This window comes from Gallus gallus, chromosome 5 (genome assembly GCF_016699485.2).
Source record: "Gallus gallus isolate bGalGal1 chromosome 5, bGalGal1.mat.broiler.GRCg7b, whole genome shotgun sequence".
Lineage (NCBI taxonomy): Eukaryota > Metazoa > Chordata > Aves > Galliformes > Phasianidae > Gallus > Gallus gallus.
This window is the reverse complement of record NC_052536.1, coordinates 15,290,272-15,305,545: the sequence shown is the minus strand read 5'-3', so window position 1 is coordinate 15,305,545 and position 15,274 is coordinate 15,290,272. Positions and strand designations below refer to the sequence as shown.

Here is a 15,274-nt window from a genome sequence, read left to right as displayed (position 1 = left end):
GTGGGTATGGTGGGGGTGGGCTGGGAGTTGGACTTGGTCATCTTAGAGATCTTTTCCAACAGAAATGATTCTATGAAGTGACTGGGAAGAGGGGTCCCTAGTTAAGTCACAGTAGTGGCCAACACCCAGTTGGCCCTCAGCTGGCCTTTTCCCTCGCTCTCTGCTCAGCTCTCATCCCTTCCCAGCCAGCCCTAAAAAACTGTGAAGACCGCTCAGTCTCTGAGAGGTGCAGGTGGGGTCTCCCTCCCCACAGATCCCAGCGGGGGCTGCTAACTGCGGTATCTGGACTGAAGTTGAAATGAGGTAATGGAAGGATGAGGCAATGTGCCAGTCAGGGCTTGATCTCGATGTGCAGGATGTCTCCTGGAAAGATCTTTAACCAGCAGCTCTGACGCCTCTAAAAAGGGAAAGGCTTGGAAAAAAAGAAGAGCTCGTGTTCTTTGCAATGTGGTGCCTGCGGCGATGGGAACGGCGGGTGAGGTAAAGGCGGCGGGAGCCAGAGGTCGCTGCTACAGGGCGCGCTTTCGCGCTTCCACAGCGCGGCGAGACCGCGCCGCGGGCACTGCAGGTGGACGGAATTCGGGGTGCTTTGTTCTGCAGAAAAAGAATTTTATTTTGCTCTATTTTTCGAATCCGAAGGGGCGCCGACAGCTCGTGCCAGCCGCCGGGCGGGCCGTACGTGAGGGCTCGCTGCCGAGGCACCGCCCGCTGGGCGTCCCGGGGCTGGGCCGGGCCGGGCGAGCCGTGCCGCCCTTCTCCCCTCCCTCTCCGCTTCCTGCCGTGCTCCCTTCCCTCCCTCCCTCCCTCTCCGCTCGGCAGGTCGGGGCGCGAGGCGGCGCGGAGCACGGCGGTCCGGCGCGCTGCCGCTGAGGGGTGAGGCGGGGCGCCCCGAAATGGCGGACGCACGGGGTGTGAGGGGGGAGCGGAGCGGAGCGCGGGGCTCCCCGTGGCCGTTTCGCTGTGTGGCGCGGGGCGGGAAGGGGCGAAGGGGCAGCGTGTGCGGGCTGCCGGCCGGGAGGCGGCGTGTGTGTGGTGCCCGTCTCCGGTCTCCGAGGGCCGACTCTGGTCACGGGGCTGCTTCCCTTCCCCGTGGGCTTTGCAGAACTTCCCACAGGCTTTTCCAGTTTGAAAGGTGTTTTCATGTCTTGCTCTTAGTTAAACTTGTAGGGCTGCTAGAGGCAGAGGATGGGGAGAGTGGGGCCGATTAGGAGTCCGGGCGGTGTCCCGTTGCCTTCACGTGGGGAGCTGTGTCAGTGCTGGTGAGGGGTTGTTGCAACGCTGTGTGTCCCTCGCCATGAGGGGCTCTCCCGGTAGTCGCTGCTGTGTCGTCTTACAAAGAATGCAAACTGCTGTACGTTTAACAGCATAGTAAAATCTGATTTTTCTCAGGGACACCGATGATCAACCTGTTGCAGTATCTTGCTGCATCTTGACAATTACTTAGCCCTAGAAGTTTAGGCTAGCCCATAGCATCCCTTAAAGTGCCCTTCCCTCATCTCCCTCACTCGCTGCTGTTCTTTCTGTGAGAGCTTAAGCGGTGTCTGCTAGAACAGGGGGTCATTAAATGTCATCGCCCACCAGAGGTGGTGCCCAGGGGCTGCCATGTTCTTGAACCAGTTCTGAAACAAGTCCCTTTTTCAAAACATGTTTCCATTGCCACGGGTGAGGCTGTTGCCTGGGCTCTTAAGGGGTCTTTGGTGCTATAGATGCTGTCTGGGTGTTGCTGGAGCTGGAGAGTCTCTCAGACAGATGTCCTTCCCCATCCTGCTTGACTATTACTGCTATCAAACAATGGTTGCTTGAGATGAAGAGAGCATATAGGCTGAGGCGAAGAGGAAAGGAACTGTTTCAAAGATGTCTCAGCACTGAGCAAGTCAGTAAGTCTGGCCGTGGACAAAATGAGTGACAGGCTGAGCAGGACTGCTTGCACATTAGAGGCGACTAAGTTCATATAAAGTGAGTTCCTGGTAGTCTTTAGCATAAACTGGGGTCTAATTTCCTAGCATAACCTCAGGCTTTCATGAGTAAAACTACCATTTTAAGGAGATCTCTTTGACACCTTTGTTTGATGTAGTGTATCATTTGTCTGTGTGGGGAGTGGCTCTTCACTAAGCTCTATTTCATAGAAAACAAGAAGGAGCTGTCCTTCATGCTAAACATAGTTAAGAGCTGTGGCACTCTACTAGAGGATGCTATAGGTAACAAAAATTTACATGAGCACGAAGTAAACTAGAAAAGCAGGTGCAAACGTTTTTCTGAAGGAGTTTGTATACAGGACAAGACCCCAGTTCAAAAACTGTTGGGAGCTTGGGAATATTTGGGGCAACATCACTTAGACTTTACCTGAGGCATCTGATGGCAGGTCCCTGTCAAAGAGAGGTGTCCTGCATGTGTGGGTCTTTGCTCTGGCTTGCTGTAGCTGCTCTAAGATGCTTGTATTTCAAGTCATATATCCTTGCTGAGAGCTTGGGTTGTGAGTGGGAGCAGCTGGCAGCCTTTGAGCTCTTCTGTGTAAGTACCCTGAGATTACACCCTTGCTCTGTAGTGTCCTGATGTCCTTGTGTTCCTGTTACGGACATCTTCTTGTCCATGTGCCTTATTGCTGCAAAACCCTTCTTGTTCTGAAACTTCCATCAGCTACCCAATGCATGTGACTTCTGTTAAATAATAGCCTAGTTTCTTGGTAGAGTCCTTCTGTAATGGGGGAGAACCACTGGTCTCAGCTGCCTGGTGAAAGTCCTGGCAGTCCCTGCTCTACATTGGCCTCAGTAAACAATAAGAACGTATCTTTTCTGTTTGTTTGGAATAATGTCCCATGTGTGACGGCTGTTCATGTTTCACCCTGGAGTCCAAAGTGGTTAGTCCTTCCTGCTATATGGGTTTTTTTTTGTGTGCTTAACAGCCACATTTTCCTCCTATCTCAAGGCAGGTGTACTATGGGGGAACTTGCTTTTAGGAACAGTGCCAAGAGGAGAGCACTGAATAGGAGGAGCTTTGATAGCTTGACTGGAACTGTGGCTCTCCTTCTCTTGAACTCATTATAGAAGCCATCTTCTGAGTTACCAAAGAGCACCACCCTAAAAAGATTTTTCAGAAATGCTTTGGCTTCCCAGCCTTGTGCAGAAGGAAAGCCAGAAGGAAAGCGAGCAGGAAACAGGCGCAGCAATTTGGCCTAAGTCTGTGTTTGAGGTAAACACGACCACATTTCCTGCCCTTCAGGGTTTCACTCAATGATTTGTGCTGTCATTAGTGCTGTGTAGGATGAACAGCAGCAGCCCTTTGCAGCATTGCTTTTCCTTTTGTTGCCAGGTAGTTCTACTAAAAGCAAAACAAGGCTTGTTCTGTCAGACTGCAGCACGGCACGGGAGAGATGAACTGCCTCACTTCACTCCCGTTGACTGCCAACCCCTTGCAGCCTATGCAGCATCAGCAGCTTTGCTGATCAGCATCAGGTTTTGTGGCTGTGACCCTGCTAGCGCAGTTTGGCATGCTGTCTTGCCATGTACTGCCTGTGTTGTTCCTGCTTGTCTGCAGAATTGTGTTCCTCTCTCTTCCCACGGCCCCTTTTCTTCCTCCAAACAACAGACGACGCATCCAGCCTTAAGTGACTGCTGCCATACTGCTGTTGTGCTGGCTTATGCTTCATGTTGCTTCTTTGTGTGTACGTTAAGGCATACGTTGTCGAAGTCCTGGCTCTGCAAAGGACATTTCTGGTGTGGCCTCCTCGAATTTTTGCTTTTGGGTGTGAGAGATTCTTCAGCAAGGGGGTGGAAGAAAGCTGCTTGTATCCCTTTGTGAAGCAAAAAGGCTAGGTGGGGGTGGCCAGTGGCATGGTATCTATCTGTTAAGAAGTTTCCAAGGAACATTCCGTATTATTCACAGCTAGTCAAAGTTATAGTGCAAATCTGGCTGTTTCCTTTGCACATACACAGATCAAGAAACAATTCTCTTGCTTGTGAGCAAGCCCTGAAGGGGTTGTGAGCTATGTGAACCGTAGTTGGTTGACCACTGGTAAATTCACTTCTGTGAAGTCTGGCTTCTGTTTCAAACAATCTCATCTGGCATTTCCACGTCTCTTATAATGCAATCATCCTGTTCCTGTGATTTTTCTTGTGCCTTCTGCCTAAGAATAAAGCTTTGAAAGATAAAATGTGGAAGTACCAAATGTGAAAAATAAAAGAAGGGGAGCTTTGCTGTTTCATGTTTCAGTCTACTGCTACTGTCCTCAGTGGCTTTGTCAGTCCGACTCTTTAAAGCTCATGAAAAGACCCTCCTGCTGTACCTCTGCTCCTGGACTTAATACTAGGTATCTCCAGCTGCTCCCTGACCACTTGTATCAACAGCTGAGGTTGTGGAAAGCTGGAGGGAGGGTGACTCCTGGAAATTACAGCACATCCCTGCTTCCTTGGCTGTGAGGAATAGGAATCAAGTCTTCCTGGTTGTTTAAAATCCTCTGGATCCTTCTGGTGAAGACCAGGTCTCCTTCCTTCCCTCTTCTTCATCTTTCCTTTCAAAGTCTGAACACGATTTTTCTCTTGCTGCAGCAACAATCACTTTGGCAGAGCTTTCCCCCACAGTGGTGACCATCTCTCCAATCTGGGAGAAACGCCCCTTTCCCTGTGCCTGAAGCTCAAGTGAAGAGGGAGACATTGGAAGAGAAGAGCTGCAGGATGCAGATGAGGTGATCTGTGAGGTCTGCAGAGAGCACCTCGCACCATCCCTCCCGAGGGCACAGGAGCCATTCGCTGCCAGCTCTTGGCAGATATCAGCACTGTAATAGCAGCACTGATGAGCATCCCGGCAGTGCTCTGCTCCTTCCCGCCTGTCAGGCTCCTCTGCCTGTGATCTCAACAGCCTGGCATCTGGGAGAATGGTTTCAATCAGGCCTATTAATCCCGAGTCCTGGCTGCTATACCGTAATAAAATTCTAGGCAGAATGAGCGGGAGGATAATTGCTGTTTTGCAGTCCTGATATTTCATGTCAAAATAAGAGAGGTCGGAGCTGCATTTGTGTATGAGTGGCTCAGTCTGTGTTTCCCACGCAAATTGCTCTTGCTACTGAGGTGCTTATGGTTCTTCCCTGCTAGCTGGACATGTGCCAGGGGTAGAAAGGGTGCAAACTTAAGTAACTGGTGGTACATGTATGTGTGTATAGTGTGCGTTTTTTGATGCCAGCAGTGCTGGCTGGTAGTGGTATTTATCTAGAGGGATGGGGAAGGACATCAAGAATTAATGTTCTGCAGGGGTTTATGAAATACTTAGCAGCTATATAGCTTCACTTGGATGTTGACCCACAGCCACTGTCAGCAGAGTACAGACCACCAAATATAGTTTGAATCGTGTAGTGAGCTCCACGGTACCAATTGTAGGCTGCATCCATGCGGGCTGCCACTGAGTTGCTTATCATACCTACTGCTGAGTGTGAGTGTAAAAGGCGAGAGCGCATCCAAGTGAGGATGTGGGAAGCAGCGTGGTGAGAGGAAACAAAACAATCTTGGGAAAGGCTGGAAATGAGAAGCGTGGGAGGCGTGAGGAGGGATATTGCTAAGAACCACAGGTTGTTCCTGCTCGTTTTCCTGACAAAGGCCATTATTGCTGAGCCAGAAATAGGTGACATCAAAGCCTTGGCACTGGCTGTTTCTTATCTACTGCTGGTACTGGGTCTGAATGCAGAAGGAGCAAAGTTCACTTCTGCAGCCCGGGGAAACAGCAGTGCAGGGGGAGCTGGGGCAGCAGAAAGAGTTGCCAGGCCCTACCTGGATGTGGGTACTCAGATGGAGTTTATCCCTGTAGCTGCGGACTGAAGAAACCACTAGTGGGAGCAGATTGCTGCTCTTGTGGGACAAGGAGGGGCAGTCAGGAAGGTTGACAGCTTGGCAGCTGTTTAGATAGCAATTATGGCTTACCAGCCTCATATACACAGAGGATTTTAGGTTTGCACTGGCTCTGTTTATTTAGACTTTCAGCTCTGTACATCACCCAGCAAACTGGTCACTTGTGGCCATAACTGGACTGCAAACAGTGGACTATTTGACTTTTCCATTGGTTAAATTCACCTCAACCAAGAGGTGTTTGGGGTAGGAATTTCTGGAGGGGAGTTTTCTGTTGTGTTTGAGCCTTGATGACCTCTTGTCTGCTAATCTGCCAGAGCAAGAGCAGCAGTGTCTGCACGGTTGTCTTCAGAGAGGTCACAGATCCTCAGTGACCTCAACAGTCCAACATTAGAGAAAATAAGGGGGAAGCACAGATCCAGTCCATTTTACACACTGTGGGGGCCAGCATGTGGATGCCATTCATGCTGGCATGTCTGGCATGCCAGCCTGTGAGTGTGGAGGAGGCAGGCGTGAGTCACAGCTTGTGAATGTCAGTATCTCTTCTTAGCCTTGGTGGAATCCAGAAGGGAGGAGTTCATGCCCCCATATCATCCCCCACGTTGCCCTGGAGACAGAGGTGATGTTTCATTTTGCTTCATGGTGGCTGTAAGCTGCAGGCAGAGCTCCAGGGGTGACTGCAGGGAGCCGCCTATGCTGTCCATCTGTTCCTTAAATATAAACTCTGCACGTGTTTGGGGAAGTGTTGGGCTTTGTGCTTGTCAGTACAATCCGTTCAGCACAGAAGGGGTGGTTCTGGTGCAGTGTGGGAGCACTGCTGGCTGAGGAGTGGTACCAGCAGCTAGCAGAAAAATGTGCTCAGTTGCCCTTAGGTCTCCCCTCACTATACAGAGAGCAGAGCAGCCCTCTCTCACCCCTGTGAGAGATGCGGCTTAGACAGGGGGTCTGCGAGAGGTATGATGGGTGATTTGTGATTTGCCACAGCCTGCTGTAGCCTTCTTTCGACTCTTATGCATAGGAGCTCTTTCTACATTTGGGGAGGAGGGACTGTTGGGCTGCTAACTGCTGTGCCTCTGAGTCGTGGGTTGCTGTCTCGTTCCTGCTGCTGAGAGGGGAACGTAAAGCATATTGCTCAGCTCCTGTGCTGTGCTGGGGAATGAGCCTAACAAAGCCTGCTCTGTTCATTGCCTGCTCGCCTGGGCTTCCCTCTGGTGTGTTCCCAGGCAGGAAAAAAGGGAATTTGAACCACTGTACTTACAAGAAGGAAAAATCCAGCTACTGACCTCCCAGGCTGTTAGCCTCAGAGTTGGTCAGGGTGTTGGGGAAATGTGGTCCTTGACTCACAGCTGTGCTGTAAGGGAAGGAAAAGCAGACAGCTGCAGGGGAACACGCTGCTTTCTCTAGTGTCAAGATGTTTGCCATCTTCCCATCGCAGAGGAAAAAATGCTCTGCTGCTTTTTACAGAGTGCAAAGTAGTAGTCCAAAGGCTGAGCATATGCCAGTGACATTTGGAGAGGCTCCCAAAGGAACTAAATATGTGGTTACTCCCATTTCTTGAAGTGTTTTTTTGAGTCTTCGTGCTATTGGAGAGTTAATCCAAGTTGTCCCAGATGGGTAGAATGGACTACTTCAAGCCTTTAAAATTATAACATTTAAAATAGTGGGAAGTCAAACAAGATTATATGGTCCCTCTAGATGTGAAAATTGGCTCTGCAGGGAGAGGAAACAAAAAAGGGGGATTACGTATCAAACTCCTTTTAAGCATTCCTGTAGCAAGGCTTGTTCGTACAGTGCTGGAATCACCTGAAGGCGCGTTGATGAAGTAATCCATGGCAGGGTTTTTCAGCTGCATCTGAAGTGCAGCCGCAGTGTGCTGACACCTGTTAGAGGAGCCCTCTTCCATTTTCTTACCCAGATGAAGCAGAAGACACTAACAGACACCCTCCAAAGCCCAGCACATGTCTCAGCTGATTATAGCTCTGTGCCCTTTGTGAAGCCGCTGCCTGCCCTTTGCCTGTAGTTTGAATGAAGCAGGACGGAGTACCTTTGTGAGCCCAGCTCCCAGTGCTAGCTCTGGCTGACGGCTAGGGGGTTTCTTTACAGCCTGCTGGAGCGTGCTTTGGGCTTGGGGACTGCTTTTTGCCCTTGCCTTCAGCCTTGGCAAAGGGCCGGCAAGTAATTGCCTTGACGACAGCCTTCTCCTTCCAGTTATTTATTCACATGCTGACGCCTCCCTGCCAAGTTTTCAGGCTGATCTGAAAACAGCAGCATAAATGGTGGGGTGGAAGGGGGAGAAATGTTGTTTTTTTGGCTGGAGGTTTGTTTGATTTTTTTTGCTGGAAGAACGATCCTTCCTCAATGCAGCCTCGTGCAGTGTGGATTGGGTGTTTTCAGTATTGCTTCTATAGCAACCGGAAAGAGACGGCTCCTATGGACTGGGCTCTCAGCTCCACAGAATGAAAAGTCACTTAATTTGCCCTTGGTTGTGCTTGATATTTGATCTGGCTCTAGCAAAGTGTTTTTAGCTCTGAAAATGGATAGAACTCCTGTAAGCGTTCGAGCACTCCAAAGTGGACCACTTAGAGGTATGGACGTTGGGGGTGGTAATAAGGGCCCATGGTCAGAAGAGACTTCTTGGCCATTCCTGTGGCTCTCCTTCTAGAGAAGTGGTTATTTCCAGGTGTGACAGCACTGTTGCACGAGGTGGCTGTGCTGGGCAGGAGGGGAAGCTCGTGCAGATAGTGCCAGCAGCTCCCTAGCTGCCCTACTGAGGTGAGAGTTGCTGTAGGCAACGTTCCCTTTTCCAGCAGCACACAGGGGCACTGCTGAGTGCATCGCCCCATTCCTAGTTCTGCAGGTACCCGATCTGTCGATAATGCACTGAGAAGCTGTCACTTGTTGCTGGCACCACTACTCAGCTAATCAGCATCGTGTCCGAAGCGATAAGACTGTTACCTTCGTTTCCATTGTCAAATCCTTTCTCAGCTGCTGTTAAAATACAGCCTTTGTGCAGCTTAGACTGAGGCTGGCTGTCTGGGTCAGGGTTGTGTTCTGACTTGGTGGAAACGACAAAGCCCAAGTCCTCCACAGAAAGTGCAAACAGGATCAGCCTGGTTGAAGCAAAACTGGTGTTGCACAGCCTTTAAACGTAGCCAGCTTTTCTTATGTTCTGCTCTGCTGTCTGCAGCCAGGTGTCTCGGGTGCAGGCATGGAAATGCTAACAGGTAGTTTGAAAACTGGGCATCTCACAGCTTTGTATTCTGCAGAGGTCTTCGGAGGACAGAGCAGTTTGGCGGATGAATCTTGAGATGTGAGAGGAATCTTTTCCTCCTTTGAGGAAGATAAGGCTCTTTCATGCTGTGAGGCTGTTGGGCTTCGTGTCATTGAGAAGCACGGAACAGTGACATCAACTGCCCATCCTCTTCTAAAAACTGCTGGTCATGTTTTTGCATTTAGAGTCTCAAGCATTCATTTGTGAGCTAATTCAGATAGTGACCTGCTGTGAGCATGCACCTGGGATTGGAGGTAGCTAGAAAACCTGCTGGCTATTAGTTAGTTCCATTTTCACTGCTGAGATTAGTAGGGAACAGCAATGAAAGCACCTCTGCAAAGAGACTGCAGCCAAACTCTGAACACAAGCCACAGTATGTCCTTAGGTTACTCTTTGCACCAAGCCTGAACCCCTGTGTAAAAAGCCACCTGTTTATAGAGTGAAGGCATCATTGTGATCACTGCGTTATTTGGAAATGGCTTTGAATTCATGCACAGAATTGTCTGAGTAGCTCTGTGGGGGCTGGGAGGATTGTAAGCATTTATTGGCTTGGCCCTAGTACTGGCGTGGTGACAGGGAGGGGAGGCTTTGTGTGTATTGCATGAGAGCACTGAGGACCCGGTGGCTTTGCTTCTGAGAGCTGAGCTGAAAATGACGGTGTAATTAATAGGAGGGGATCAGGAGGAAAGCTGATTCCGCACAAACTCTTCTGTTTAGAAACGTGGCTTAATGCTACTGGTAAATTCTCCAGCACAGACAAAGCCCTGCTTTTGAAAGCAAAACAAAACACGGTGCCCATGAGCAGAGATGGGAAAACAGAATTTATAATATCAGTAGTAGGCCGTAATGAGAACGGTTTGTCATGTCTGTTGTCTAAGCCTGACCTGTCTGAACTGCTGTTCCTTATCCCAGCAAACTCTCCTAGCTGTGAGCTTTCTGCAAACACACCCCAGCTGTGATTTCAGGCTCTTCAAGTGGTTATTGTTCTACCCCTCAGTTCGATGACTGGTGAAGTGGTTCCTGTGTATAAATAGTGTAGAGTGCTAGGGCATCCTTCTGAATAAAGGGGGCCTTATTAGATACAAGACGATGTTGTTGGACGCAGAAGGAGTTCCCATTAATCATGTGGTGCTCTGTGGGCTGCCTTCCAGCTCCTGCCACGGCCCGTGTGTTTGGAGGGGTTGATGTTTTCCCCAGGTTTCTGAGTGCTGGGAGCAGTGGCGTGGGGCTTTCCGAGCTGGGGATGTTTTGCAAGGACTGGAGAGCATTATCAAGCATTCATGTTTGTGTTGTAGCAGAGCGGTTCTGGAGCACAATCAGCACTCCCAGGCATGCTCGATTGCTCTTTCTCTCTCAATTTCTTCTCCTCCTTCTCTCTTTTTAAAATTTTTTTAACGGTTGTGAAATCAGTTTAGCTGTAAGGTCCCTTTTATCTTTTACAGTCACGCAGCAAGCCATCGTCTCTCCCAGATTTGACTAACCCTCTTGTAAAACACGTTAATACACAAGTATGCATGTGGTGCCGAACATAAATATCCTTGCTAAGTTTGAAGTTGATCTCACTGCTATTTTTGTTTCGGCAACTCCTTTCCTTGTTGAGTACAGCCATGGAAAAAGTCAGAGGGATGGCTAAGTGATCTGAGAGACAGCTCGTATTGAAGAGCAGGTGTCTCCCCAGGTGCTTTAGGCACGTAGTTCTTCATTGGAGACCTGGCTTCTATCCATATTAACGAGAGTTAAGGGTCTGTATCTCTTGAGGGCTTTATGCAAAACTAACCTGATAGAGCCTGAGTAGAGGAAAGGAGAGGATTTGCAAGTGTCGGAAGGAGTGACAAACTTGAACCAGAGCCCAGCTTTGTAACATCTGTGGAGATGGTGTCTGGACCCAGAGGGTTTTTCTCCCAAACTCCCAGGACAGGATCTTACTAATCTAAGGCCTTCAGAAAGGTGCTGTCACAGCAGAGAGATAGGGCCCAGGAGGGTCTGCCAGAGGTGGCTAAGAGACCTTACTCTTTCTTGAAGGTCAATGGCTTTCTAGGTTGTTTCCACCTCTGCCAGAGCCACTGTGCAGAGGCCTGTTAGAAAGAGATGAGGATGTTGCTTCATGCTTCTTGTTTCTCAGCAGCTCCAAGGGGCCAGGAGTGAGCAGCTCCTGTGCCCGTCACTCTACCATGAAGGAAAGTGGTGCCCTGCTCTGAGGAGCATGTCATCTTACAGACAGCGTGCAGAGAGCAAAGGCTGTTTCCAGGCTGTTCTCCAGGGAATCTCATTTGATTTCCTCCTCAGGGAGGAGGGTCTTGGACTCAAATCTGTTTTGCGTGTCTCCCCTTTGCCAAGTAGAAATGAAAATTCATTAGAAGAAGCTGCTTTGCCTCACTGGATGCCTGGCTCCTGTTCTGCCTTATCCACTGCCCCTGAGGCACAAGTACGTTGATTTTCCAGCATGTTCCAGCATGCTGTAATGGAAAACAAAACATTCAGCTTTGCATCCTGGGTCAGCTTTTTCTTTGGAAAGGAGTGTGGGAGCAGCAAGAAGCAGATAGAAAAATGGTACTGCAGCAAGGCTGCTTCAGGAGTGTGTTGGCCTGGCCTCAGGACCAGGGATGTGTCAGAACTATTGCTTGCTTTGCAGGTGACTGCGCTCTGCTTTCCTTCCTCTCCCCAGTTCCTCAAAAAGTTCTCTTGTCTGATTTTCATTGATGATTCTGGGATTTTGGCATACAGCTGTATGGCTCAAGTGTTGGGATTTCCACTGTTTCTCTCAAGAGATTTTCCTGTGGTCTAGAGGCTACAGAGTAATGTGAATTAACAAGATTCTAGTTCTCAGTAGAGCGTTCCTGTTCAAAGGGAATGGAAGCAGGGCTAAACCAAGCTGATTATAAGTCAATGTGTGCTGTCTGTACTATGCCAGAAGAAGGCCTGAAGGAACCTCCCCTTGAAGATAAGAGGAAGTTAAAATGGTTACGAATTGTGTTGAATTTGATCTGATAATAAGAAATAACCTTTTTCTCTTCCCAGATGGCTTGCAAACACTTCATTATCCCACCTTGGCAAGTCAGGGAATTTTAGTGCTTCCATTTCCCAGAGGGACAATAGCTAAAAGACTTTAAGCCTTAAGCTGTGAAGTAAGTTAGCGTCAGGGTCTCCTAAACCCTGGAAATTGAGGATGAATGTGTGCAGTGAGTTCTGGCACTGTATGCCCCCTACTTTCCTCTTTCCAGGCACTTTGGAAGTGCCTACTCACGCTTGGGTTAGGAGCAATGATCCAGTGATCGTTTTGAAGCATTTAACACGGGGTACAGCACCCCACTGTACAGACGGGTCGTCTTCAAGAGCTTAGTCATGGAGCTGTTCCTGTGCTTTGTTCACAGGCTTGACAGAAGCACTAGCAGCATTTACAAGATGCTGCCGACATAAATATAAATGCATTCTAGCAGGTTCGTACTGTCAGGAGGTCTTTACAGTGCAATCTCACTCTTCTCCGTTATCCAACGTATGCTTTCCAATTTAATGAAATGCATTCATAGCATCCTCTGATACCAGGCACTCATTAAGAAGATGGCTTAATGACAAAGCATATTACCACATATTGATTCCCGTAACAATCTTGAACATAATTCATGATTCTCTCTTCCTTTCTTTTTCAGCTGTCTGCTTTCCCAGATCCAGCAGGGGACCGGAGCCAGAGGTGAAAAGGAAGCTTTTGAAGAGTGCTGAAGATCTGCAGTGGTTCTGTGGAGTGCTTTGGTAGGGAAAGGTCAGTGTTGAGTCTGTTGACCCATGTTGGCTGGCAGTTGGGGTAGATAATGAAACTTAGTAGTTTTGTAAATCAGAGCAATTCATTAAAAGCTCTAGAGCTCCTCTGCTGGGAAGGTTTCGTCTAACAGCTTCTTGCTGCTTTCTGGGCTGTGCAAGATGTGCTGGTGAGTTGATAAGCAGCCAGAGGCTGTTCCTACAAATAGTCCACTGAGGTACGTGAAACAGTTATGGCAATATCACTGTTTTTACAGAGGGAGAACTTGAACACAGAGGTCATGTTTTCAACAGCTGGAGCTTAGTCTTGCTGGAGAATGAGGTTCTTCAGTCAATTCACTGAAGTTCAAAAGTTTCTGTCCCACAGCTGCATTGCACGTACCAAGTAAAGCGTGTTTGTTCGGTTCCCAAGAGCTGCCTCAAGGCCAGAGTTATCTGGTCCAGCTTTCCAGGCAGCTGTACCTTGCCCCCCACTCCAGAAGCATGCCTGCAGGGTGTGTGAGGTGGCTGTATTAGCAGAAGGCCAATAATACTGGACTTAGAGCCCTTTGGGAGCTGCACTTTGCTAGCAACGTAGGTGCAGCAGGATTTCCTGCAGCACATCTGTCTTGTGTGCGTTGGCACAGACGGGCTGCAGGGCTGCATTTTGCCCTTGCTTACTGCTGGGCATTTAGTTATGGGAACGAGTGTGGTATAAGTGTGGGATATTCTGTTTTGCCCCAGTTCATACAAATTATCTATAAAAGTGACAGCACTGACATTTTGGATACCGATTTTCTTGCCATCATTCATTATTTTTAAGTATTTTTTTAAAATGCTTTTAATGGCCTCAGAGCTATTTCATTTGCTTTGGCATTGTTTCTTTACCATCCACCAGGTGCTGCTTTAGGGCAGGTTCTGCAGAAAAAGCCTGCAGACCTGGATTTCTTTGCTGTTTAATTAAGTACTGTTACTGTGCAAGTTGAGGCAAATGGACCTAGAGGATTGTGCTATGACTAAATGAATGTCTAGCCAGCATGAGAGTGTGTGTGTGTGCCTGCCACGTGCTTTCTGAGCTGCGGTGTAGGTGCGTGTCTGTGTGTGCATTTGTCTCTGCCAATAAAAATACAGTGGTCTGTCTGATGTGATATACCACTGAGATTTTGGGTGCCTCGGTGTCAGTGCAACAAAATGCTGTTTGTGTAGTGCTTCTGCTGCCCTGTGCTTAGCATGCAAAACTGGGGCCAAAGTATTCAGCTATTGGTGCATTCCTCTTTTCCAGTTTGTCCTAAGGGTTCAGGCTCAGTAAGGATGAGAGCCCAAGACTGGTTGCCTGGAGCTTGTCACGCTCACAGCTGGCATTCCTTGGGCTGCAAGGCTTCTCATGTCCTTACAGCATTGCTAGATTTAGGGAATTTTGAGCCTCCTGCACTGGGAAGGAAGAGCAGCAGCAAGTGATGGGCTAAGGTCCTTGCCCATGGTCATGCAGGAAGCCAAGTCAGGTGGACAGTTGGATTCAAGCTGTTCAGTGCCTAATTTATTGAATTCATCTTCAAACTGTTTCTTCTTCCTTTCACGTGCAGCTTCTGTCACACTGAGATTTTTTCCTTGTTTTCTTGTTTCCTCCCATCTTTGTGTATTCTGTTTCAGAGCATGATTTGTGAGCATGGTAGGAACCTGCTCTTGATTGCTGGTAAATAAATGTAAAAGTACCTCTTTTCGTTGCATGACTAAGTTTCATTGCCTACATTCCGTGATTACTTTTTAAATTTAGTTTACTGATGAAGCTGCTCTCTATTAGATTGGACCAAATGAACTTCATTATGGAAATGCTTTTGGTCTTTCAGCCACTTTTTCAATTAGCAAAACATTTCCTGTTATTGAGCTCATGTCTTATTAATATGGTTTTATGCATCTATAAATACACCCTTGTGGCATGGCTTGCCATTTTCTGTTCACTGAAGAGCTCATTTATAATTATCTCTGTGATTCAGAACAGACCTTTGCCTCTATGTTTGGAAATAGAACTCAGCCGTGCACATTACCTAACGTTGCTTGTTCTTGTCCAGTTTCAAGAGTGTTTCACATTGCTTCTCTGGGTCTGTTATCAGCACTGAAGCCAAGAGACCCTGCCCACATCACAGAACTCTTCACGAGACCCTGAGTCCCCTATTGTTCAGTACAGTGCTGTGGTACAGATCAGCACCTCTGTGCTTTTTGGGGCCACGAGGCTCAGGGCCCAATGCCAGTCTTAGCCCAAGCAGCAGAGCGTGGCTTGCCCCAGCTGTAAGGAGAGCATGGTGTGTGAGCAGCTCACTGTGGAGTCATTGAGCATGCTCCTGCCTAGAAAGGGTAGATCATACAGGAGACAGTCCTGATTGCTCTCTGATTCCTGGCCTGCTATCCCTGCGTCAATCACTGTGCTCTATAAACCCGCAGC

The 15,274-nt window shown here is 48.6% G+C and overlaps 1 protein-coding gene across 4 annotated transcripts in view; it reads left to right on the top strand.

The window, feature by feature from the left end:
- The first annotated feature begins 426 nt into the window (after positions 1–426).
- CD151 (CD151 molecule (Raph blood group)) overlaps positions 427–15,274 on the top strand; it is a 31,814-nt gene continuing 16,966 nt past the window's right edge. Inside the window, exons 1-2 of one of the 4 annotated variants that reach the window (XM_040700870.2) lie at positions 427–480; positions 12,750–12,859. The gene's annotated coding sequence lies outside the window, so the exon portion shown is untranslated. Of the gene's footprint in view, positions 569–802; positions 8,417–12,749; positions 12,860–15,274 lie in introns of those variants that run through there. The other 3 variants (XM_040700869.2, NM_001006472.2, XM_046941634.1) reach the window with 3 other exon arrangements.